We start from the raw sequence: 25,482 nt of genomic DNA, 5'->3' as shown, positions 1-25,482 counted from the left end.
TTTTATCTGTCAGCTCTGTGATTTCCATTTGGTACTTTTTAATATTTTCTGTCTCTTTGTTGAAATTCTTTTCTTGTTCATGCATTATTTTCCTGACCATGGTGAGCATCTTTATGACCATTTTTTTTTTTTTTTTTTTTTGCAGTACGCGGGCCTCTCACTGCTGTGGCCTCTCCCGTTGCGGAGCACAGGCTCCGGACGCGCAGGCTCAGTGACCATGGCTCACAAGCTCAGCCGCCCCACGGCATGTGGGATCTTCCCAGACCGGGGCACAAACCCGTGTCCCCCTGCATCGGAGGCGGACTCTCAACCACTGCGCCACCAGGGAAGCCCTATGACCATTATTTTGAACTTTCAGGTAAGTCAATGGTCTCTGTTTCATTAAGGTCTGCTTCTGCAGTTTTATCTTGTTCTTTTGTTTGGAACATATTCCTCTGTTTATTTTCCTCAATTCTCTGTGTTGGCTTCTGTGCATTAGATACAACAGCTGACTCTCCCAGCCTTGACGCAGTGGTTTTGTATAGACGGTGAACCTCATCAATCAACTTGGCCCAAGCTCTTGGTTTTCTCTCAAATCTTTGCGATTGTCCAAGCTGCCTTCTTTATTCTTGGTGCCTCCCAGGAGCTTAGGGTATGCCAAGATCTGTGACTGTCCCAAAGGGGAGAATGGCAGTCAGCACCTAGATGCAGGTTGACTGGAACTCAGACTTTCAGAGAGCAGCTGGGAAAGCATGTAGTTAAGTATCTTCTAGGGAGAAACTGGAAGATGGGCATTTTTGCTTGCTCTTTCTGGGCTTCATCCAGGCGGATAGCCATATGGTGTAGAGCTCCTGTGCCTGTTAAGAACTGCTTCTTTGTTTTCCGTAGTCCTGTGGGATTTATAAATGTAAGCCATTTTGGCTATCAGAGGCAGGCAATACAAGGGCCCATTCCGTGGGCAGCAGCCACAAAACGTGGGGCACCAGACATGTGTACAAACTCCTTCCAGGGAGATACTGCTGACTTGGAAAGGGCAAGAGGGAGAGGGCAGGGGAGGTATCCACAGGCTTCTCTGGTCTCCAGGGAGGATCCTGGTGGTCATTTATTAAGTAGTTATGCATTGGTGAGATTCCCTACAGACTAAATAACAATCTGCTCCATTGGCCACAGGTTCTAAAACCCAATAGCCAATTCCAGAACCTCCACCAGAAGGTCTGTTTGGTTGTGGGAAGGGTCTTGGTATCCAATAGCTCACATCCAAACTTTCTGCTGGTGTTCCACAGAGAAGAAGTCCACCCAAATCCAGAGTAGACCTAAGGTGGTTTCAGAGTCACCAGCAACCTGGTTGTATAGACACAAAATGGACTGAGACCCTTACTGAGAGGCAAAGTTTGAATCATAGAAGACATATTTCTTTTAAAGTAGTATGTGGAGGAAAAAGAGACCCTTTCTTATTCTTTTTCTTTTTCCTTTTCCTTCTCTCAAGTGTCTCAGATGGGACGTTTTTGATCTGTTCCGTAAACATTAAAAGAAAATGATTCTTTTTTCAAGGGAATGGAATCATGGGATACATATTAAATTTGCTTCTTCTGATCTTGCCTAAATAAATCAAGAATGAACAAGGAGTCTAGGTTCCAGGATCTAAAGAACAGTATGGTAGGATTCTACAACCACAAAAAAGCTGGATTCCAACATATTCATTTCTGTTTGCCCCTTACGCCATCCTTCCCCAGGAAGCAAGATGATGGTATTAATGGCTGCCTCTCTGGAGCACGTGTTGAACATATGTTCTTCAAAATATAGTTGCTGGTACAGGAAGTGGCAACTTAAACTAAGTCAGGAATATTTTTGGAACAACCTCTTTTTCCAGATGGTCTTCCCCATTCTTTGACCTACTTTATGTTCAGGAGGCTGGAAACTATCTCTTTCCTGAGGATCATCTGTTTCTCTCAGGGATCTAATATTATGTCAGTTCAATATGGTAATGGAAACACCATAATATGCATGGGACTTTACAGTCACTGCAATAACATTTTCCCCTTGTTTTTGCAGTTCAGTTCAATGACCTCTAGGTGGTGGTAAAGGTTCCAACCATTTTTTATGACCAGATTGAATAGCTAGTCATCGAACTGCTCTGTAGGGTCTTAAAGAGTTAATTGACAGGACTTGGATGAGGTTGACTGTTGTCTTGTGGTTTCAGTATCACCTTTTTTCTCCCTGATTCTCAGCAGAATGTGTATTGTGCGTATCAAGGAGCTCTGAAAGCCAAGCATGACAATGAGAGTAAGGCTTAGAAAATGCTTTTTTTTAGTTTAGAGATCTCACTTGAAGCTTTATGGCAACACAGTTCAAACCAAATTCAAACATCTTCGAGTTTTAATCTGTTTAAGTGAATGAAAGATATTTTCCTGTTTTTAATAGAAAGATATTTGGTCATCAACTCCCATTAACTGGGCATCAGTTTGATGAGTACAGGAAACAAGCGTATAGGCTCCATTTCTTACAGAATAGACTTTTTTAAAATTTAGGAAGGGTTTCCCTGGTGGCGCAGTGGTTGAGAGTCCGCCTGCCAATGCAGGGGACATGGGTTCGTGCCCCGGTCCGGGAAGATCCCACATGCCGTGGAGTGGCTGGGCCCGTGAGCCATGGCTGCTGAGCCTGCGCGTCCGGAGCCTGTGCTCTGCAACGAGAGAGACCACAACAGTGAGAGGCCCGTGTACCGCAAAAAAAAAAAAAAAAAAAAATAGGATGAAAAACATGCTTAAGAGGCATATCTTGAGTTCAAAAAATTATTGCAAAGAACACTTGACAATAGTAGTTTGCAGACACTTGTGTCCCCATTTGTTCTTCAACTTTATTTTAGGAAAGGACTAGACATAACCAACCTGGTCCTTCTAGGGCTCAGCCTGTCCCAGGACACCAATTGCAAGACACAGCCCTAGACACGTTGTGAAGATCTACAGACCATCTTTCACATTCATCTCTTACTCTGGTGGCCAGGCTCTGAATAGCACTTCTCAGTGAGTCTTAAGCTATGTGCTGGGAAGGACCTGACCCGGGGCTTTTGAAAGACTCCTGTTCCCCTCAGGAATTAGGACATGAACATCCTACACTGAACCAGGATTTACCTGCTAAACTTATTTGTGAACTAGACCACAGCTCTCTGTATTAATTTCAGCCAACTTCATTCTAGGAAACCATGGCTGTAGCCAGATTAATTGTATGCATGGCAAGCTATAACTGCTAACAGAATGGCCAAATTCAATGAGTCATTCAACACACGTTTTTTTGAGCACTACTATATCCGAAGCCCTCTGCTGGGATTCGCTGGCCAGGCTGCTGTGCTTACAAAAATAACAACTCTTCTAGATTTTCTCTGTTCCTCCCAATCATCTGCTCCCATCATTTCAGTTCTCTAACTACATCTACTCACTATTTGGGGGGGGCGTCAATAATACATCCCCCCCTTTAATATAGACCTATTAGACGTAGCTTATTTCCATTTAGCCTTTAATCCTGAATTCTGTGTGTGTTCTATTTTTTGTTTGTGTATTTGTGTGTGTGTCTGTCGGTGTATGTGTGTTACTCTCAGAAACTGTCTTGACCCTCTTTTACTCTGTACCCCTGCAGGGGAAGCTCTTAGAACCCCTGGTCCTTAATTCTTTTTTTTTTTTTTTTGGCTGCACCTTGTGGCTTGCGGGATCTTAGCTCCCCGGCCAGGGATTGAACTCGCACCCTCAGCAATGAAAGCACAGAGTCCCAGAGTCCTAACCACTGGACCACCAGGGAAGTCCTCTGGTCCTTAAGTTATGGTAGGGACCAGTCACTAATACGATGAGCTGCATACAAGTTTTGAAGAAGGAAAGGGAGGATTTAGAGAAGTTAACATTTACTAAGTGCCTACTAAGAACTTTCTTGTATGTTGTTCATTTGTTGTCAGAGCAAAGCAGAGTGTGGCAACAAAAAGAGGACTTTGGAACTGGCAGGCTAAAGTGGGACTCCTGGTTAATCTGTACTAACTTACTGACCTTAGGCAAGTAACTCTTGGACATAAGACTCCTTGGCTGAAAAACGGGATTCGTACAACAATCCCACTCCATACTGTTGTATGAAGAATTGAGTTCCTAAGAGGCATTCAGTTTTGTTCTTACTTCCTTTTGCTGATGAGGAAAATAGAGAATGTGTTATAGGCTCCACATGTATGTTTTCTAAAGCCAGTCTACAGCTCTAATGAGACTACATAAACTAAATGGTACATTTCAACCATTTCAGTAAAACTGGATTCCAGCATATTTCTACTTTCATGAAAATAAATTTAGGTTAATTCCCTTCTCTCCTAGTTGCCTGAGGGGTGCAACTTTACATATCTTCAGGGATGGGATGACGCCTTCTCAAAGATGTTTGACTGGGTCCTTTGGAAGAGATAACTTGTTTTCCCTGGAGAAAACCATGTATAGATATTCCAGTTCAATGTACTAGATTTTGATGGTGCCATTTGTAATATGGAAGATTCATTTGCCTAGGAAAATTAGCTGAAATCTTTAAACCTCTATTTTAAATTGCCTTTATGGCAGCAATGTATCAACCAGAGTATTTTTCCTTTCTGGCTTGTGTGTCATTTTTAAAGTCTCCAAAAAAGCAGACATGTGGTATGAAATCAGAACTAGCAAGGGACAAAACTGCCAACACAGAGGACATGTACCTTTGGGGTTCACCTGTCTCCTCTTTGATGCCCTTCTCTCTGCTCTTACATTTTCTACTTTCTTCTTGTCATCTACCATTTAAAAATTTTCTATAAACACAGGGAGTGCCTATCCTGTAGTTCTGTCTCCGCAGCCTTTTCCCTTGACAAAACCTGCGATTTATTTCATTTCAGCTTTGCCATAGTTGGAAAAGCTACGGCAGACTAATTCATCTTATTGACTCATAAATGGCTTACTCTATTACCCCTTGGGGGTGGGGGAAGGGAGGAAAGTTCGGGATCCAATATTATTGATGTAGGTTGGAGATGCTATCTCATTTTTATCCTGACAACAACCCTATGAAGTCTATATTTCAATTTCCTCATTGACAGATGAGAGACCTGATGCTTTGAGAGGTAAAGTTCCCCAAAGTAGGAAAGGTCATAAATGGCAGAGGTAGAATCTGACTCCAGGTTTTTAAGATTCCAGATCATGTACACCATTCACCACTGTACCATCTGAGGCATTTACATTTCACCTGGAGTCACGGCTTTGACCACAAAGGTCATGGAATCCCCGGCACAAAGGCAGGCTGGGGTGGGGAATCACACCCCTCATTGAACCAACTCCCCTGAACTAGCAGATCTTAGTAGAAACCCATTTGTTTTCTCTCTCCCATTCTAACTCAAGAAATGCCCTTTGTTTTAGAAGTAATACCGTGGGGGCAGGTTCCTTGACCAGTTACTCTTTTCCTTTGACTAACCAAGAATCCTTAACCCACTGGGGAGGCAGAGCAGAGACGCAGGGTGTTGAGGAAGGTGGGGAGTAAGAGCAAAGTCCCCTGCGGGGGACACAGAAGGCCCCCTTGGAGAGGACTTAGTTAAGCCTGTTTTGCACTGAGCATAACCACAGGCTCTGCCAAGTGTTCTAGAAAAGCTCCTCTTCCAGCCAGACCTCGCTTAAGAGGGAAGAAAAGGGCTTCCCTGGTGGCGCAGTGGTTAAGAGTCCACCTGCTGATGCAGGGGAAGTGGGTTCGTGCCCCGGTTCAGGAAGATCCCACATGCCACGGAGCGGCTGGGCCCGTGAGCCACGGCCGCTGGGCCTGCGCGTCCGGAGCCTGTGCTCCGCAACAGGAGAGGCCACAACAGTGAGAGGCCCGCGCACCAAAAAAAAAAAAAAAAAAAGAAGGAAGAAAAACTGAACTCTCTAGAGATTTAGAGAACTGAACTGATAATCAGTTCTGTGATGGGAAGGAAACCTTGGGTGTTTGGACAGCAGTCCTTAATTCCTGAGGTCAGGGAGTGTGGACCAAAGATCTGAATCAAATCTCAAGTTGGGAGAGAGCTCAGCATTTCCTTCTCAACAATGCTGGTCCATTGCTCTTTCATTAAAACATTTGGGGATTGAGGGGCAGGTGGTGCAGGAAGGGAAAGGAAAAGAGGGGCATGGAGTTTTCAAGGAGTCTGTTTTAGGATCAACATAACAGGTTGTTTGTGTTAAGTTTGTGTGAAGTAATCTAAATGGACTCAGGTGGCAACATACTGAATATTTCAACTTCTCTTCTCTCCTTATTTTTCCCCTGTGGCTAGACAGATGGCATGCAGGAGTGGGGTGGGTTAACTGAGTAAAAATAGGTTATTTAAAAGAAACCAAATGCTGCTGTAAAGAAGAGTATGCTTTGTGTAGACAAATGCTGCTTCCTTGAAACTCAGGACTTGGGTGCTTTTATTTAAAACTCTAGAAAATAAATAGGCAGGTTTGCATGTGTTCTGGGATTTACTGCTATCCTTTCAACCCTCCAGACAAATTAGGGGGTGACTTGGTGGACTGCTGGTATCCGTGGGAAAAAAGTGAAACACCTCCCAACACCAGAGACAGTCACCTTCTCAAAAGAAGAACATGTTCAGTGCCATCTATTGTCCCTGAGTTTCACCTCAAGAGCTTTACTTCACTGAATCCAAGTTAAAAAAGAAAAAACAGGTGTGTGGTGGGGAGGGAGTGGGGAGTCTGTGAGGGGATGGAGTAAAATGTTAAACAATGTCAAGAGGATATAGACAGCAAAATCTAGACTGTAGAAAAATTCTGGCTAGTCCAGACTGTGAAGAGATGACCAGGTTTCTCTTAGAAATAAAGTTGTGCCCATGCAACAGAGGTACAAAGAGAGAATTTTATACATCAAAGGGACTTAAGAGACATGTCAAACAATTGCAATGTATGGATCTTATTTTGATCCAGATTAAAATATGAAAATAAATGAGTAGAGAGCCACCCCCCCAACTCTGCAGGGGACCCTCAACACTAGCAGGGAAACAGGAAACTTCCACAAGCCTCTTGGATACCTTCATCCACCAGAGGGCAGACAGCAGAAGCAAGAAGAACTACAATCCTGCAGCCTGTGGAACAAAAACCACATTCACAGAAAGATAGGCAAGATGAAAAGGCAGAGGACTATGTACCAGATGAAGGAACAAGATAAAACCCCAGAAAAACAACTAAATGAAGTGGAGATAGGCAATCTTCCAGAAAAAGAATTCAGAATAATGATAGTGAAGATGATCCAGGACCTCGGAAAAAGAATGGAGGCAAAGATCGAGAAGATGCAAGAAATGTTTAACAAAGACCTAGAAGAATTAAAGAACAAACAGAGATGAACAATACAATAACTGAAATGAAAAATACACTAGAAGGAATCAACAGCAGAATAACTGAGGCAGAAGAACGGATAAGTGACCTGGAAGACAGAATGGTGGAATTCACTGCTGCGGAACAGAATAAAGAAAAAAGAATGAAAAGAAATGAAGACAGCCTAAGAAACCTCTGGGACAACATTAAACGCAACAACATTCGCATTATAGGGGTCCCAGAAGAAGAGAGAGTGAACGGACAAGAGAAAATATTTGAAGAGACTATAGTCGAAAACTTCCCTAACATGGGAAAGGAAATAGCCACCCAAGTCCAGGAAGTGCAGAGAGTCCCATACAGGATAAACACAAGGAGAAACACGCTGAGACACATAGTAATCAAATTGGCAAAAATTAAAGACAAAGAAAAATTATTGAAAGAAGCAAGGGAAAAATGACAAATAACATACAAGGGAACTCCCATAAGGTTAACAGCTGATTTCTCAGCAGAAACTCTACAAGAAGGGAGTGGCATGATATACTTAGAGGGATGAAAGGGAAGAACCGACAACCAAGATTACTCTGATTACTCTACCCGGCAAGGATCTGATTCAGATTAGATGGAGAAATCAAAAGCTTTACAGACAAGCAAAAGCTAAGAGAATTCAGCACCACCAAACCAGCTCTACAACAAATGCTAAAGGACCTTCTCTAAGTGGGAAACACAAGAGAAGAAAAGGACCTACAAAAACAAACCCAAAGCAATTAAGAAAAGGGTAATAGGAACGTACATATCAATAACTACCTTAAATGTGAAAGGATGAAATGCTCCAACCAAAAGACACAGGCTTGCTGAATGGATACAAAAACAAGACCCATATATATGCTGTCTACAACAGACCCACTTCAGACCTAGGGACACATACAGACTGAAAGTGAGGGGATGGAGAAAGATATTCCTTGCAAATGGAAATCAAAAGAAAGCTGGAGTAGCAATGCTCATATCAGATAAAATAGAACTTAAAATAAAGCATGTGGGCTTCTCTGGTGGTGCAGCGCTTGAGAGTCCGCCTGCCAATACAGGGGACACGGGTTCGTGCCCTGGTCCGGGAAGATCCCACATGCTGCGGAGCGGCTGGGACCATGAGCCATGGCCACTGAGCCTGCACGTCCACAGCCTCTGCTCTGCAATGGGAGAGGCCACAACAGTGAGAGGCCCACGTACCGCAAAAGAAAAAAAAAGAATGTTACAAAAGACAAGGAACACTACATAATGATCAAGGGATCAATCCAAGAAGAAGAAATAACAATTATAAATATATATGCACCCAACATAGGAGTTTCTCAATACATAAGGCAACTGCTAACAGCTATAAAAGAGGAAATCAAGCAACACAATAATAGTGGGGGACTTTAACACCTCACTTACACCAATGGACAGATCATCCAAAATGAAAGAAATAAAGAAACAGAAACTTTAAATGACACAATAGACCAGATAGATTTAATAGATATTTATAGGACATTCCATCCAAAAACAGCAGATTACACTTTCTTCTCAAGTGCTCATGGAACATTCTCCAGGATATATCACATCTTGGGTCACAAATCAAGCCTCAGTAAATTTAGGAAAATCGAAATCATATGAAGCATCTTTTCTGACCACAACACTATGAGATTAGAAATCAATACAGGGAAAAAAACACAAAACATACAAACACATGGAGGCTAAACAATATGTTACTAAATAACCAAGAGATCACTGAAGAAATCAAAGAGGAAATAAAAAAATACCTAGAGACAAATGACAATGAAAACACGACGATCCAAAACTGTTGTGGGATGCGGCAAAAGCAGTCCTAAGAGGGAAGTTTATAGCTATAAAAGCCTACCTCAAGAAACAAGAAAAATCTCAAACAATCTAACCTTACACCTAAAGGAACTAGAGAAAGAAGAACAAACAAAACCCAAAGTTAGCAGAAGGAATGAAATCATCAAGATCAGAGCAGAAATAAATAGAAACAAAGAAAACAATAGCAAAGATCAATAAAACTAAAAGCTGGTTCTTTGAGAAGATAAACAAAATTGATAAACCATTAGCCAGACTCATCAAGAAAAAGAGGGAGAGGACTCAAATCAATAAAATTAGAAATGAAAAAGGAGAAGTTATAACAGACACTGCAGAAATACAAAGCATCCTAAGAGACAACACAAGCAAGTCTATGCCAATAAAATAGACAACCTGGAAGAAATGGACAAATTCTTAGAAAGGTATTACCTTCCAAGACTGAACCAGGAAGAAATAGAAAATATGAACAGAGCAATCACAAGCAATGAAATTAAAACTGTGATTAAAAATCTTCCAACAGGGCTTCCCTGGTGGCACAGTGGTTGAGAGTCCGCCTGCCAATGCAGGGGACACGGGTTCGTGCCCCGGTCCGGGAAGATCCCACATGCCACGGAGTTGCTGGGCCCGTGAGCCATGGCCGCTGAGCCTGCGTGTCCGGAGCCTGTGCTCCGTAAGGGGATAGGCCACAACAGTGAGGCCTGAGTACCGCAAAAAAAAAAAAAAATCTTCCAACAAACAAAAGTCCAGGACCAGAGGGCTTCACAGGTGAATTCCATCAAACATTTAGAGAAGAGCTAACACCCATCCTTCTCAAACTCTTCCAAAAAATTGCAGAGGAAGGAAAACTCCCAAACTCATTCTATGAGGCCACCATCACCCTGATACCAAAACCAGACAAAGATACTATAAAAAAAGAAAATTACAGACCAATATGACTGATGAATACAGATGCAAAAATCCTCAACAAAATACTAGCAAACAGAATCCAACAACACATTTAAAAGATCATACACCTTGATCAAGTGGGATTTATCCCAGGAATGCAAGGATTCTTTAATATATGCAAATCAGTCATTGTGATACAACATATTAACAAACTGAAGAATAAAAACCATATGATCATCTCAATAGATGCAGAAACAGCTTTTGACAAAATTCAACACCCATTTATGATAAAAACTCTCCATAAAGTGGGCATACAGGGAACCTACTTCAATATAATAAAGGCCATATACGACAAACCCACAGGACACATCATTCTCAATGGTGAAAAACTGAAAGCATTTCCTCTAAGATCAGGAACAAGACAAGGATGTCCACTCTCACTACTATTAATCAACATAGTTTTGGAAGTCCTAGTCACGGCAATCAGAGAAGAAAAAGAAAAAAAAGGAATACAAATTGGAAAAGAAGTAAAAGTGTCACTGTTTGCAGATGACATGATACTGTACATAGAGAATCCTAACGATGCCACCAGAAAACTACTAGAGCTAATCAATGAATTTGGTAAAGTTGCAGGATACAAAATTAATTCACAGAAATCTCTTGCATTCCTATACACTAAAGATGAAAAATCTGAAAGAGAAATTAAGGAAACAGTCCCATTTACCACTGCAACAAAAAGAATAAAATACCTATATGCAAAGAATAAAAAGAATAAAAGACCTGTATGCAGAAAACTATAAGACACTGATGAAAGAAATGAAAGATGATACCAACAGATGGAGAGATATACCATGTTCTTGGATTGGAAGAATCAATATTGTGAAAATGACTATACTACCCAAAGCAATCTACAGATCCAATGCAATCCCTATCAAATTACCAATGGCATTGTTTACAGAACTAGAACAAAGAATCTTAAAATTTGTATGGAGACACAAAAGACCTCGAATAGCCAAAGCAGTCTTGAGGGAAAAAAACGGAGCTGGAAGAATCAGACTCACTGACTTCAGACTATACTACAAAGCTACAGTAATCAAGACAATATGGTACTGGCACAAAAACAGAAACATAGATCAATGGAACAAGATAGAAAGTCCAGAGATAAACCCATGCACCTATGGTCAACTAATCTATGACAAAGGAGGCAAGGATATACAATGGAGAACAGACAGTCTCTTCAGTAAGTGGTGCTGGGAAAACTGGACAGCTACATGTAAAAGAATGAAATTAGAACTCTCCCTAACACCATACACAAAAATAAACTCAAAATGGATTAGAGACCTAAATGTAAGACTGGACACTCTAAAAGTCTTAGAGGAAAACATAGGAAGAACACTCTTTTTTTTTTTTTTTTTTGCGGTACGCAGGGCTCTCACTGTTGCAGCCTCTCCCTTTGCGGAGCACAGGCTCCGGACGCGCAGGCTCAGCGGCCATGGCTCATGGGCCCAGCTGCTCCACGGCATGTGGGATCTTCCCGGACCAGGGCACAAACCTGTGTCCCCTGCATCGGCAGGCAGACTCTCAACCACTGCGCCACCAGGTAAGGCCGGAAGAACATTCTTTGACATAAATCACAGCAAGATCTTTTTTGATCCACCTCGTACAGTAATGAAAATAAAAACAAAAATAAACAAATGGAACCTAATGAAACTTCAAAACTTTTGCACAGCAAAGGAAACTATGAACAAGACCAAAAGACAACCTTCAGAATGGGAAAAAAACATTTGCAAACAAATCAACGGACAAAGGATTAATCCCAAAATATATAAACAGCTCATGCAGCTCAATATTAAAAACCAAACAACCCAATCCAAAAATGGGCAGAAGACCTAAATAGGCATTTCTCCAAAGAAGATATACAGATGGCCAAGAAGCACATGAAAAGCTGCTCAACATCACTCATTATTAGAGAAATGCAAATCAAAACTACAATGAGGTATCACCTCACATCAGTTAGAATGGGCATCATCAGAAAATCTACAAACAATAAATGCTGGAGAGGGTGTGGAGAAAAGGGAACCCTCTTGCACTGTTGGTGGGAATGTAAATTGACCCAGCTACTGTGAAGAACAGTATGGAGGTTCCATAGAAAACTAAAAATCGAATTACCATATGACCCAGCAATCCCACTACTGGGCATATATCCAGAGAAAACCACAATTCAAAAAGACACATGCAACCCAATGTTCATTGCAGCACTATTTACAATAGTCAGGTCATGGAAGCAACCTAAATGCACACTGACAGACAAATGGATAAAGAAGATGTGGTACATATATACAATGGAATATTACTCAGCCATAAAAAGGAATGAAATTGGGTCATTTGTAGAGATGTGGATGGATCTAGAGACTGTCATACAGAGTGAAGTAAGTCAGAAAGAGAAAAAGAAATATCGTATATTAACTCATATATGTGGAACCTAGAAAATGGTACAGATGAACTGGTTTGTAGGGCAGAAATTGAGACACAGATGTAGAGAACAAACGTATGGACACCAAGGGCGGAAAGCGGTGGTGGTGGTGCTGTGATGAATTGGGTGATTGGGATTGACATGTATACACTGATGTGTATAAAATTGATGACTAATAAGGACCTGCTGTATAAAAAATAAATAAAATAAAGTAAAAGAAAGAAAATAGATGAGTAAATCATTCAAAAAGTACTTATGAGGCAATGGGAAAATGTGAACACTGACTGGATATTTGAACGTATTAAGGAATTATTTTCCATCTGTGAGATGTGATAACAGAATAGTGGTTATGTTTTGAAAACGAGTCCTACTCTTTTAGAGGTGTGAATCTTTCTAGAGGAGATTAAAGTCTTGGATTTGCTTCAAAATACTGGGGCAGGTGGAGGGAGGAATGTGTTCAGGGAGTGATTGGAAGTATACGTCCAATGAGATTGGCCTTAAGGGGATAATTGTTGAGGTTGGGGATTCTTTATATTTACAGTTGTCTCTACTTTTGTATATATTTGCAATATTCCATAATAAAATGTTAAAGGCAAAAACCTATTGTATCATGCTGGGATGTTTTGAACAACAGAGCTGCCTTCTCTAAAAGCCTGACAGCGTTGGGTAAGTATCCCCAAAAGACTAAGAGAATATCCTTTTAAAATCATTTTTGTGTTAATTCAAACAAGCTCCCTGTCTTGCACCAGAATCAAACCACAAACAGTCCTTTTTTCATTCTACTCATAGAAAATATATGAAGGAACTGAAGAGGATCTGAACACAATGGAAAGGGAACTCACTGCAGTAAGGACATTCTAAGTTCAAGGTTCAGATCCCCAGTGGACTGAAATGTACAGCCGCCCCGGGCAGCCGGCCATGCCCCAGTCCCCACAGCTGTTTGGACAACAGCTGCCATTGGTGACATCTAGGCCTGCCTTGTGTTTGTGTCTTTTGACTTGTGTACATTGATATGTCACAAAACTCAGAATAGTTTGCTTCCTGGTTGAAATAATGAACTCTTTTGCAATGGATTTTGTCCCAGGTTTCCTGAACGAGCACCACATCGTTAAACGGCTCATAGAACAGAGTAAAAATGCCCTGGGTGTCTTTAAAATGCATTTGAGGAACTGGGCCTGGTTCCTCTTTATAGACATCTTGAGGAAGATTCAGTTACATCTTCTGGGTGGTGACTCTAGGCTGCTTCCAAAAGAACAAGAGAGCTTTATCTCTATGTTGGGCAGAATAACAGGGCAATCAAAGCTAAGCCTCTTGGAAAATACTGACCCAGAGACCAGCGTTAAGGATTGAGCTGAGACGTTTTCTGGGACAGATTGTGGACAACAAGAAAGAGCCAATAATAAACAGGAACCCAAAAAGCCTGGAGCCACCAGACTGACCACAAGGCAGCCTCCCATGTTTTCACCACCAGGAGCTAGAGAGGCCTCAAGGTGGTATTGTTTCTGTTTTCCATTGAAGGCTTGACCCACCAAGTCCCCAAAATAAAAAAAAAGAAAGAAGGAGAGACAGAAAAGGATCAGAGAAAAGAAAAGAAGACTGTCCACCAGCAAATTCTCGTCAAAGGAGGGTAATGGGTCTGTCCCTCCTGGGACTCTGATTCTGCATCTTGATTTTCTTCCAAAACACTTCCCCATTTCACTCCACCCACCACTCGTCTTCACCAAAACAAGCTTAAATATACCTCTGAGTGAAAAAGCAAACTGTAAATTGAGTTGACACTCGTGGGTAGTTTGAAAAAACTGATAGGGAATTCAAGAATACAGTTCTACATTTTTTCCAGTTTTTTTGTGGTATAATGAACATACAAGCTTGTATCAGTTTAAGGCATACAACATAATGATTTGATACCTGTGTATACTGCAAAATGATCAGCACAGCAAATTTAGTTAACATCCATCACCTCACATAGTTGCCAATTTCTTTTTCTTGTGATGAGAACTTTTAAGATCTATTCTCTCAGTAACTTTCAAATATACAATACAGTATTATTAACTGTAGTCACCATCCTGTACAGTACATCCCCAGAACTTATTTATCTTATAACTGGAAGTATGTATCTTTTGACCACCTTCACCCATTTCTCTCACCCCAGTCCCCCGCTCTGGTAACCACCAATCTGTTCTCTGTTTCGATGAGGTTTTTTTTTTTGTTTTTTTTTTTAAGATTCCACATGCAAGTGATGCCATTTATTTTGCCTTTCTCTGTCTGGCTTATTTCACTTAGCATATTGCTCTCAAGGTCCATCCATGTTGTTGCAAATGGTAGGATTTCCTTCTTTCTCATGGCTGAATAATATTCTATTGTATATATATGTATACCACATCTTCCTTATCCATTCATCCACTGATGGACACTTAGGTTGCTTCTGTATCTTGGCTATTAAGAATAATGCTGCAATGAACATGTGAGTGCAGATACCTCTTTGAGATTCTGTTTTAATTTCTTTTGGATACATAACCAGGAGTGGAATTGCTGGATCATATGGTAGTTCTATTTTTAATTTTTGGAGGAACCTCCATAATGTTGTCCATAGTGGCTACACTAATTTGCATCCCTTTTCTCCACATCCTTGCCAACATTTATCACTTGTCTTTTTGATGATGGCCACTCTAACAGGTGTGAGGCGATATCTCACTGTTGCTTTGATTTGCATTTCCCTGATTAGTGATGTTGAGCATCTCTGCACGTACCTGTTGGTCTAATTCTATATTTTTTGGCATCTGGAGAAAAGGTGCACCTGTATTATATTTTAAGCTCCTTTAACTTTTTAAAAATACACTTTTAATTTTAGCATAGTTTTAGATTTACAGAAAAATTGTGAAGATAGTACAGAGAGTCACCATGTACATCATACCCATTTCCCTCTATTACTGACATCTTACATTTGTACAGCACATTTGTCACAGTTAGTGAACCAATAATATTGTTATTAAATAGAGCCCATGATTTATGCATGTTTTCTCAGTTTTTACCTAAAGTCCTTTTCCTGTTCCAGGAACCCATCTAGGTCACCATATTACATTTAGTCTTCAGTACTCCTTAGGCACCACTTGGCTGTAAGAGTTTCTCAGACTTTCCATGTTTTTGGTGACCTTGACAGTCTTGAGGAGCGATGGTCAGGAATTTAGTAGAATGTCCCTCAGTTAGGATTCAACTGATGTTTTACTCATGATTAGATTGGGGTTATGGGTTTTGGGGAGGTAGCTCTTTAACTTTTTCATCTTAACTTCTGAACATCAGATGGTTGTTTCTTTAGCTCTCTTCAAAGCCAAATGGCTTTAGGCATCAAGAAACTTACCCTGGGCATGTGTTGCTCCTGTGCCCCGCACATTTATTATTATTTGCCTTCAAGCACCTTTTGCTGTTTACTCTGCTGAAGAATAAAAGCATTTTTAGAAATTGGGGATGTGCTTGGCAATAGCTGCTGCAAAAAAAAGGTGTGTATAGAACTCACTTCTAATTATAGTTGCTGTGCAGGGAGAGTTAAAAAATAAGTAGCAATGGATTATTTTACTCACAAACATGAATGGCATGTAAATTCTCTTTTCCTGTCAAATAGGGGATCTGGATTTTTTTTCTGAAATCATTCGTGTCATTTTCCATTTTTAATTTTAGTTGCTACAGGAATTAGGTTTATCTTTAACTCTGTTTCCCAGTGCTCTTTTTGTACCAACCAGGTTTGGAAAGACTATACTAAAAAGTACACTAGATTGCATCAAAAAGAAAACTCCAGACCAATGTCACTTATGAATATCATAGGAAAAAATCTTAAATGAAATATTAAAACACACAATAGATCACCTCATTAAAAATATATAACAAGAAAGTGGGAGTTATTCTGAGAAAGCAGGGCTGATTCCTTATTAGAAAATTCAATAATATAATCCTTTATATTAAGAGAGCTAAAGAGAAAGATCATATAATCATCTCCACAGAGGTGGATAAGGCATTTGATCACATGAACTTTCACTCATGTTAAAAGTACTCAATAGAATAGAAATTGATGACTACTTCCTTTTTATGATCGAAAGCCAAAATTTTAGTTCATGTGGTAACATTAAAAACTTTTCAATAACGTGATTAACAGACAAGGATGCATTATCTTTACTACTGTTTTACACTGGGATGGAAGTACTAGCCAATACAATTAGACAAGAAAAAGCAATTAGAAGGATAACAATTGGAAAGGAAGAGGCAAAACTCTCTGTAGGCGACATAATTTTATATATATGCAATTTCCAAAGAACCAGTGAAAAACCACCTTAAACAATAAAAATAGTTTCAGATTACAAAATTAACATATAAAACCAATAACCTTCTCATACACTAATTAAAATCCAATATAAGATACAATGGAAGAGAGGACACTGTTTTCAACAGTAAAAAGACAAAAACAAAAAAACCCAGGCATGAACCTAAACACTCAGAACTTATGTGAGGTCATCTCTAAAACACTGCTGAGGATACAAAAGAAGACCTGAAAAACTGGAAAGTCACACCATGGTTTTGGGTAGGAAGACTCAACCGCCGTAACATGACAGTTCTCACTAAGTCAGTTTATAAACTTAATGTAATCCCAATAAAGTTAACATTAGGGCTTTTCCCTAGAACAAGACAACTAGATTATAAATTCATCTAGAAGGGCAAGAAAATCCCCAAGAATCGTAGGAAAACCCCAAAATGCAGAGCAGGGACAGGGGGCTAGCCCTCCCAGAAGTAACATATTATGAAGCCTCTATATTAAAACAGTGTGATATTGCACATGAATGGACAGATAGACCCATGGAAGAGAAGAGAAAATACAGAAATAGACCTAATTAAGTACAGAAATGTAGAATGCAGTGAAGGTGGCATCTCAAAATAGAGAGGAAAAGTTGGATTTTTATTGGTGGTCCTGGGATAATTGAATGACCATTTAGAAAAAGTTAATGTCTTTTTCACACCATATACCTGGATATATTCCAGGTAAATGTAAATATAAAAATGAAACCATACAGGTACTAGAAGCAAATATGAATAAATTCCTTTATAGCTTGGGGGCGGGGAAATTTTCCTTTGCTATGATTTGGAATCAGAGCAATTAAAATTATTTTTTATTTCTTAAAAATACAAATTTGCATAGTAAAAAAGACTTTAGTAAAGTAAAATGGAAAATGACAAACTGGGGCGAATAACAGTAACTGAGATCGCAAAGTGTAATCAACGCCCTCCAGCCGAAGACCACCAAGCACACACCTGTGGATGAACAAGTTTGGATTTAAGCCCCTTGTAACAAAGGAGACTGTCCACCACGGGGTACCACAGTGGGATTCAGGAAGGCAGTCTTGAAAATGACTTTTTACAGGAGTTGGGGTTTGGTTAGGCAACTCTGGAGAGGGTTCAAGGAAGTAGGGCTTGGCTCTGGATTGGATGCTGTCAGGGAACAGTAAGCAAATCTATTATTGACTATCTTATTAAACCTTATCTCTAGGGCAGAAGAAATGAATCAAAGCTAAAGCCACAATTGGTAGAGAAGCAGCAGTCGCCCATGTTAGCCAGTATAGGAAGATGTGTGTGTGTGTGTGTGTGTGTGTGTTTTGTTTAGTTTTCTGTGGTTTACACAGTAACCTTGTTTTTGTCTGTGCTTAGAAAAGACTCTCAAATGGTGTTTTGTTTTGTTTTGCTTTGCTATCATGGTTGCAGAGTGATCTTGTCTGAATCATACTGGTGCTCTACCAGATTTTTATATCCAACGGGGGACACCCATCTAGCCGTCAGTACCTAGCAAACCCCTGGCAGCACTGAGGTCCAGCTGAGGCAGGCCACCTCTCAAAGGTCAGGGACTGCTTCTCTTTCTCATGCGGTACCCCTGATATATAAAGAGTTTCTAAAAAGAGAGACTAGACTAAAAACCTGATACACCTGAGCAATCTAAAAACAGTTGCCACTAGTCACATGTGATTATTTAAATTTAAATTAATTAAAATTAAATAAAAAATTTAATTCCTCAGTTACACCAGCCCCATTTCAAATATTCAACAGCACATGTGATTAGTGGCTACTATATTAGATAGTGCAGGTATAGAATGTTTCCATCACTGGAATTATATTAAATAGCACTGCTGTGGAAAAAAGTACTAGAGAAATTGAGAGTTCACCAAAAAAGAAATGAAAATATCTTTAAATCATATGAAATGTTACTCAAACTCATTTAAATAGAAATGCACATCAAAACTCCACTGGGAGCCATTTCTCTCTAAAAGATTAACAAAAATCTAAAAGTTTGACAAGGTACTATATCAGTAAAGCTGTGGGTAAAGCTATATTGTACAAGCTTCTTTATACACTGCTGGTGGGGATGCAAAATGGTAGAACCCTTACAGAATTTGGTATTTGGAATTTGGCAATATCTAACAAAATTACATGTGCATTTACTCTTTGACCCAGCAACCTCAGAGAGTCCCACCAAAGATTCCTGGGAAAAGATAAAAAGACATATGTACAAGGCTTGTCATAACTGGACTACTTTCAACAGCTAAAGACTGGAAACAAATGTGGATCATTAGGAAACTAGTTAAATAAACTAAGGTACACCCACATAGTGGAGTACTATGCAGCTGAAAAAGTACTAAGAAACGTCTCTCTGTGCCAGTACGGTGTGACCTCCAGGATATATTTGTAGCTTGAAAAAGAAAAAAAACAAGTAGAGAAGAATATGTACGGCATGACAGTGTTTAGCTAAGAAATGGGACGCACACACACATACACACATGCACACATACATATATTCTGCTTTTTTTTTTTTTTTTTTTTTGCTGTACGTGTACCTCTCACTGTTGTGGCCTCTCCCGTTGCGGAGCACAGGCTCCGGATGCGCAGGCTCAGTGGCCATGGCTCACGGGCCCAGCCGCTCCGCGGCACGTGGGATCTTCCCGGACCAGGGCACGAACCTGTGTCCCCTGCATCAGCAGGCGGACTCTCAACCACTGTGCCACCAGGGAAGCCCATATTCTGCTTTTATTTAAAAACAAACAAGCAATGGAAGGCTAAACATTAAGAAATGGCAATTTTATTAGGGAAAGGGAAAGGTATAGAAGCTAGATTTCTCTGAATAAACACTGTCTTGTTTGTTTGACTTTGGAACCATGTAAATATTTTATACCTAATTACAAAATCTGGAATTAATTGAACAATTTTAAATTGAAAGTAATAAAATCTAAGAATTAAAAATAAAAGCAATGAACCTGAATATACATTCAGGTGGCAGAAAGCACACAGTGAAAATCATTCTAAGTGATTTTACACACAAGAGTTTGACAATATGTCCTTGACAGAAGACACACTAAGAAAATATAAGATCTTCCAAAACACACAGACAAGACTCTCTTAAACTGTGTTCAAGAATCCTATTGTTAGGGACAGGGTTGATATTATTATTCTGAAACTGTTGGGCGTGTTTTGTGGGAGACAGCAAATGAGTAATTTTGTTATTTTGAATTCTAGCCTTTCTGTTGTTTTCAGATTCAAGATTCTCCATGTGGGAAAAAGAAGGTCCAGATGAAGATCAAAGAGGTTAGACCAGAATCTGAATTGGAATTATCAGCATAAACTCATGATATATTTCATCTTAAGAAAAGTATATATATTCCAACTTTGTTTACCAAAATAGCCTAGAAATAATGACCACCTACTACGAATGAGCAGCCTTAGAGCCCAGATTAATGTTTCTAATAGCATCTCCTAGAGTGCACTGGTTGTTGGTATGGGGCAGGAAATGTATCAGAGGAGCCAGAAACAACTTGTCATACCAGATAGCAAGGAAGGTATCAAAGAGTCACATCAAATGATTCAGGAGCCAATTAAAGAGGCTCCCACTGGCCAAAGATGGGACAATTTAACCATCAAAACCAAAAACAACAGCACTGGGTTGAAACACATCAAATATGTTAAATCCGTAAGTTTATAATAATAACAAACAAACAAGAACCTAATTGATCATCATTGGAAGATTCTAGGAAACAACTATCTTATTTTGTAAACTGGTTAAGCATTAATCCAGCCACTCCCAAGGAACCATGCAATTGATAGTCAAATAGGAGATACAGGGAATTTTCTCTTCATAGAAATATTCTTGCTATAAGTATGAAGGAATGATAGAATTGAAATGAATCAACTTGCGACACCTGATGAGTGAATGAATCTAGGCATTGAGCAGCAAGGCTGCCTATATCACAGAGACAACCAGACTTTATCTGCTTCCTGTTGGAAGAGCACCCCTGCCCCCCATGAAGTCATCTAGCCCTGCAGAAATAACCAGAATCTGAAGCAGCCTCTAGACCCAATAACCAATTTACAGGAAATACAGAAGACACAAGAACATGTTAAACAACACAATGGGGGTGAAAAATCCACATTGTACAAAATTCTACAGGAAAAATGAAGACCTAGTTTCTTAGTAAGTAAATTACAAGGCACAGGGATTCGGGGAGAGAATAAAGAAGAAGACACATGTAAAGATTAAAAGAGATTTACAAGTTGTATCAAATCAATGGCAATGGGTACACCTTATCTGAATCCTGATTCAAGCATAAAAACGATAAAAAAATTTTTATAAGACATTTGAAAATTTGAACACTGACTGGATATTGGCTAATATTAGTAAATTATCATTATCTTCAAGTATGATAATGGCATTACAGATATGTTTTTTAAGTTACCTTTAAGAGACACATACTGAAATATTCATAGATAACTAATGTGATGGGTAGAAGTGAATGGACGTACAGAATCTATATCCTCTATATCTATATTATAGATAAAACAAGGCCATGGGGCTTCCCTGGTGACACAGTGGTTGAGAATCTGCCTGCCAATGCAGGGGACACAGGTTCAAGCCCCGGTCTGGGAGGATTCCACATGCCGCGGAGCAACTGGGCCCGTGAGCCACAATTACTGAGCCTGCGTGTCTGGAGCCTGTGCTCCGCAACAAGAGAGGCCGCGATAGTGAGAGGCCCGCGCACCGCGATGAAGAGTGGTCCCCGCCTGCCACTAGAGAAAACCCACGAACAGAAACGAAGACCCAACACAGCCAAAATAAACAAAATAAATTAGTAAATTCCTACCCCCAACATCTTCTTAAAAAAACAAACAAAAAAACACAAGGCCATGAGTTGATAATCGTTGAAGGGTGTTGATGGGTACATGGACTCATTATACTATTCTTCCTACTTTTGTATATGCCTGAAAGTTTCTAGAATAGGAAGTTAGAGCAAGATTTAAAACAAATAAGGCAAAATAAATAATCTTGATGGTGGGTATAAAGATAGTCATCATTTTCTATTCTGTTTTTGCACTTTTGAATTGCTCATAATTAACATCAAAGCCATTTGTAAAAGAAACCATGATGAGAATAGCTGTGGAGATACTTAATTTGAGGGAGGGTGCTATAAAATCTTATTTCTTAAAGAAAAAAGAACTAAAGTGAATAAGCCAACTATTCACACCTGCTTGCTCCTGGCAGTGGGCATAGGTGTTTGCTTATTATTGTTTGTTCCTTTTGTTTGTTAAGATTTTTCCATAAGTTAAATAATAGCTGTTCATTTAAAAAAAAAACGTGACTGTGTCATACTGAGATCACATTGCCCTCTGGGGAAGCTGCTGTGTCTGGTCACAGAGATCACCAGTAGATTCAGTGCCTGGAGATTCTGTATCTGTGAGAAGTGGAGAGAAAAGGACAGGGTGTCTGGGGAGAAGGGGGCACTCCCACACCCCCATTCCACTGCATACTTTCTCATACCCTGGAGCTTTCTCTAGGAATGCTAAAGGGTCCTCCAAGTTGTCGATGAGTAAATAAACACAAGGAAGAGATACCTCAGGGGTTAAGCATTTCCCTCTACTGCCTGAGTGGGTGCCTAAGGCACCCTCCTTTACACACACCTCCCCACCGTGGTGGTCAGCACCCCGGGGCTTTGACCTGAAAACTGCACTCTCAGCGCTGCCCTCTCTCCTGGGTCAGGCAAGTTCCAGCATTGCTAGGTTCATCCAATTATCCACTGGCTGCTGTTCTTGCATAGTTTACTCAGACTTTTCCTATTTGTTTGGCTAACTCCAGAGAGCACTTCAAAGTAAGATCTGGGAAACTTCAGAAGAGTGTCTTTCTGGAGGAACAGCAAAGAATATAGTTAAAACTTTTGGCTTCAAGTGGTGAGACCAAGCACACTTCCCGTTTTGACAAACAGAATTTGAGATGAACCTTTGGGAATGTTGAGGGGTGGGGAGGAGGGTAATTTACCCCGAAGGTTGGTGACTTTAGGCTCTGCTAAACAAGTCTAGGGTCAGTAAGGGAAGATTCTGCAGTGAGCCTGGAGTGTGGACGCCTGAGGCCGTTTAAACTGTGGCTTTGCTCTGAATACAAGACAGTTTGTGGGGGGGGAAAAGCCATCAGATATTCCCATCTCAGCTGGTTTTGTTCTATCCATCTCTGGAGGGTCATAACGCATGAATTTATTTGGGAAGGAGGGACAGTGTTAAACAAGGCATATTGTCAATTACTCTCTGTTGTTAATTACTCTTCAATGTTCATACACTTTTGAAATTAACATGTTAAAAAGTGACAACTAAAAGGCCAAATTTCTAAAGGGAAGAAAAAGTTGTTTTAGGATCAGACCAAGCACATTTATTAAGCATTCACTCATTCATTCATTCATTCATCTTTTAAATATTTTTAAAGCACCTACTATGTTTCTGATTGTGCTACCAGGTTCTATCCTAAGGTTACCCACAGGACACAGTAGCCACTTACAAGGAGAGGCATTGGGTAAGGATGTGCTCAGTTTTACCTACATTAAATTAAATTAAAAACCCGTTGTTATTTAAACATTTATATAACTACAGGCAGTCATTATCCGGGTTGTTTTCCAAAGGCCAAGTTTGACTCCGTGCGCCTCTGATTCCTGACACAAGGCACGGCAGCAACATGAAACATCTCTTCAAAACAAAGCACACCAAAGAAACTATTACACAGGAGGTTTAGTTAAGGGAAAAGGAACAGAGAAATAGCTGGGAGTACAAAGCTCTTTATCTCGGTTTCCAAAATGCAGTGGTTTAACATTTAAAAAGGTTACTTTGGGGAATATTTTCTCCTGAAATTTTCTTTCACGCATTTACAGTCAGGAAGTACAATAGAACCATGAACATCTTCTACTGTCCGGAGAGGATTTTCCTGCTTTTACTTATGTATTAGATTAAAATAGTGCTTTACTTCTCTTCAAGCCTGAAGACAGGATTACATTTGAGTCTAGGTCTTCCGTTTCAAAATGTGAATTGTTAACCAGGAGATAATGAGACCTGACTTTTAACCAGGCAGCCCTGACTGTTGAGAGGGCTGGCATCTTATGCCCATAAAGTTCCCCGAGGTAAAATGAGCACCAGAGGTCTGTAAATATCAACACTGTTACCTCCTTCCCCCTTGCGCTGACAAACATTTTAGTGGTTGTTTTTCCTGGTCAGATACAGCTGCCTTAAGAGATTTCAATATTTATTTCTTTACTTATTTCTCACCTGAGTTTTCTGAACTTTTCATCCCTTAAAAAAAAGGAGAGCAAGCAGAAATAGACAAGATCAGAACCCCTTTAGACATCTCTCTGGTTTAATTTGTTGACAATCTAAACCCCAACGGAAGATGTGTCCCCAGTATTGTATATCTTACCAACATGTCTGAATCATGTTTCCTATTTCATGAAAATGCTAGGATTGTACCAACTTCTCTTTACACAATTTACAAAACAAAGTGATCCCACAGACAAACATTAAAAGAGTATTGACCACTTAGATTCCTGATATTGAAAAAAAAAGATGTTAACTGTTAGCAAAGTCGAATAGTGAGTAGAGGGATTTGTGTGTGTTCTGTAGGAATAAAGTGTTATTAACACAAAATGTTATTATTTCAGAACTGCAAAGAGCCTCTGGGTGATCCAGCCACCTCATTTTGCTATCATGGAAAGTGGGGACCAGGGAAGTAAAGGGACTTTCCCAACATCACATCACTAGACTTCAGTCTTTCTATTCCTTGCTGAAAGATACCTCTAACAGAGACAAAAGAAGGAAATGGGTAAAGAATGTTCAAAAATAAGAAGTCTCTTAAAATCAGGCCTTACTGCAAACAGCACCTCTTCAGAGAGGCCATCCCTCAACAGTTCCTTACTCAGCTTTATTTATCTAAAAAGAACTAAGCTCTTCCTGAGTTTATGGATTTATTACATTCCAGGGTCTCTCACACTAGAATGTAAGCTCCAGGAGGGCAGGAGTTCTGTCTGTTTTGCTCCCTGTTATACATACTCAGCACCCAGAAGTGTGCTTGGGCCCCCAGGTGATGCACAATAAGTAACTGTTGAAGTGAATGAATGAATAAATGAAATGAAATCTGGCTGCCACCAGAGGTGAGAACTGAGGACTTATGATAGAAGGAGCAAAAATAAGATATGAAAGCCTGTATGATATCATACTGCAATCAAAAATAATAATAAACTGGGGCTTCCCTGGTGCAACAGTGGTGGAGAATCTGCCTGCTAATGCAGGGGACACAGGTTCGAGCCCTGGTCTGGGAGGATCCCACAGGCCGCGGAGCAACTAGGCCCGTGAGCCACAACTACTGAGCCTGCGCGTCTGGAGCCTACGCTCCACAACAAGAGAGGCCGCAGTAGTGACAGGCCCGCGCACCACGATGAAGAGTGGCCCCCGCTTGCCACAACTAGAGAAAGCCCTCGCACAGAAACGAAGACCCAACACAGCAAAAATAAATTAATTAATTAATAAATTCCTATCCCCAACATCTAAAAATAATAATAATAAACTGAGTGGACATTTTGAGAATCTTCATACGAATTCCATCCTGCCTCCTTCCTCATGAAGGCTAAGATTCTGGATATTGCAATTCTCCTAACATTCCCAAACCTT

At 40.1% G+C, this 25,482-nt stretch overlaps 1 long non-coding RNA gene across 1 annotated transcript in view; it reads right to left on the bottom strand.

The window, feature by feature from the left end:
• Positions 1-23,303, bottom strand: part of LOC307193489 — a 47,018-nt gene extending 23,715 nt beyond the window's left edge. Inside the window, exons 1-2 of the long non-coding RNA XR_013830339.1 lie at positions 22,502-23,303; positions 22,157-22,238 (exon numbers count right to left, since the gene is read on the bottom strand). This is a non-coding gene — a long non-coding RNA (uncharacterized lncRNA). The remainder of the gene's footprint in view (positions 1-22,156; positions 22,239-22,501) is intronic.
• Positions 23,304-25,482: the final 2,179 nt, after the last annotated feature.

Source organism: Stenella coeruleoalba (genome assembly GCF_951394435.1).
Source record: "Stenella coeruleoalba genome assembly, chromosome: 10".
NCBI lineage: Eukaryota > Metazoa > Chordata > Mammalia > Artiodactyla > Delphinidae > Stenella > Stenella coeruleoalba.
Note: the sequence above shows the minus strand (reverse complement) of the source record. Positions and strands in the feature narration are given on the sequence as shown.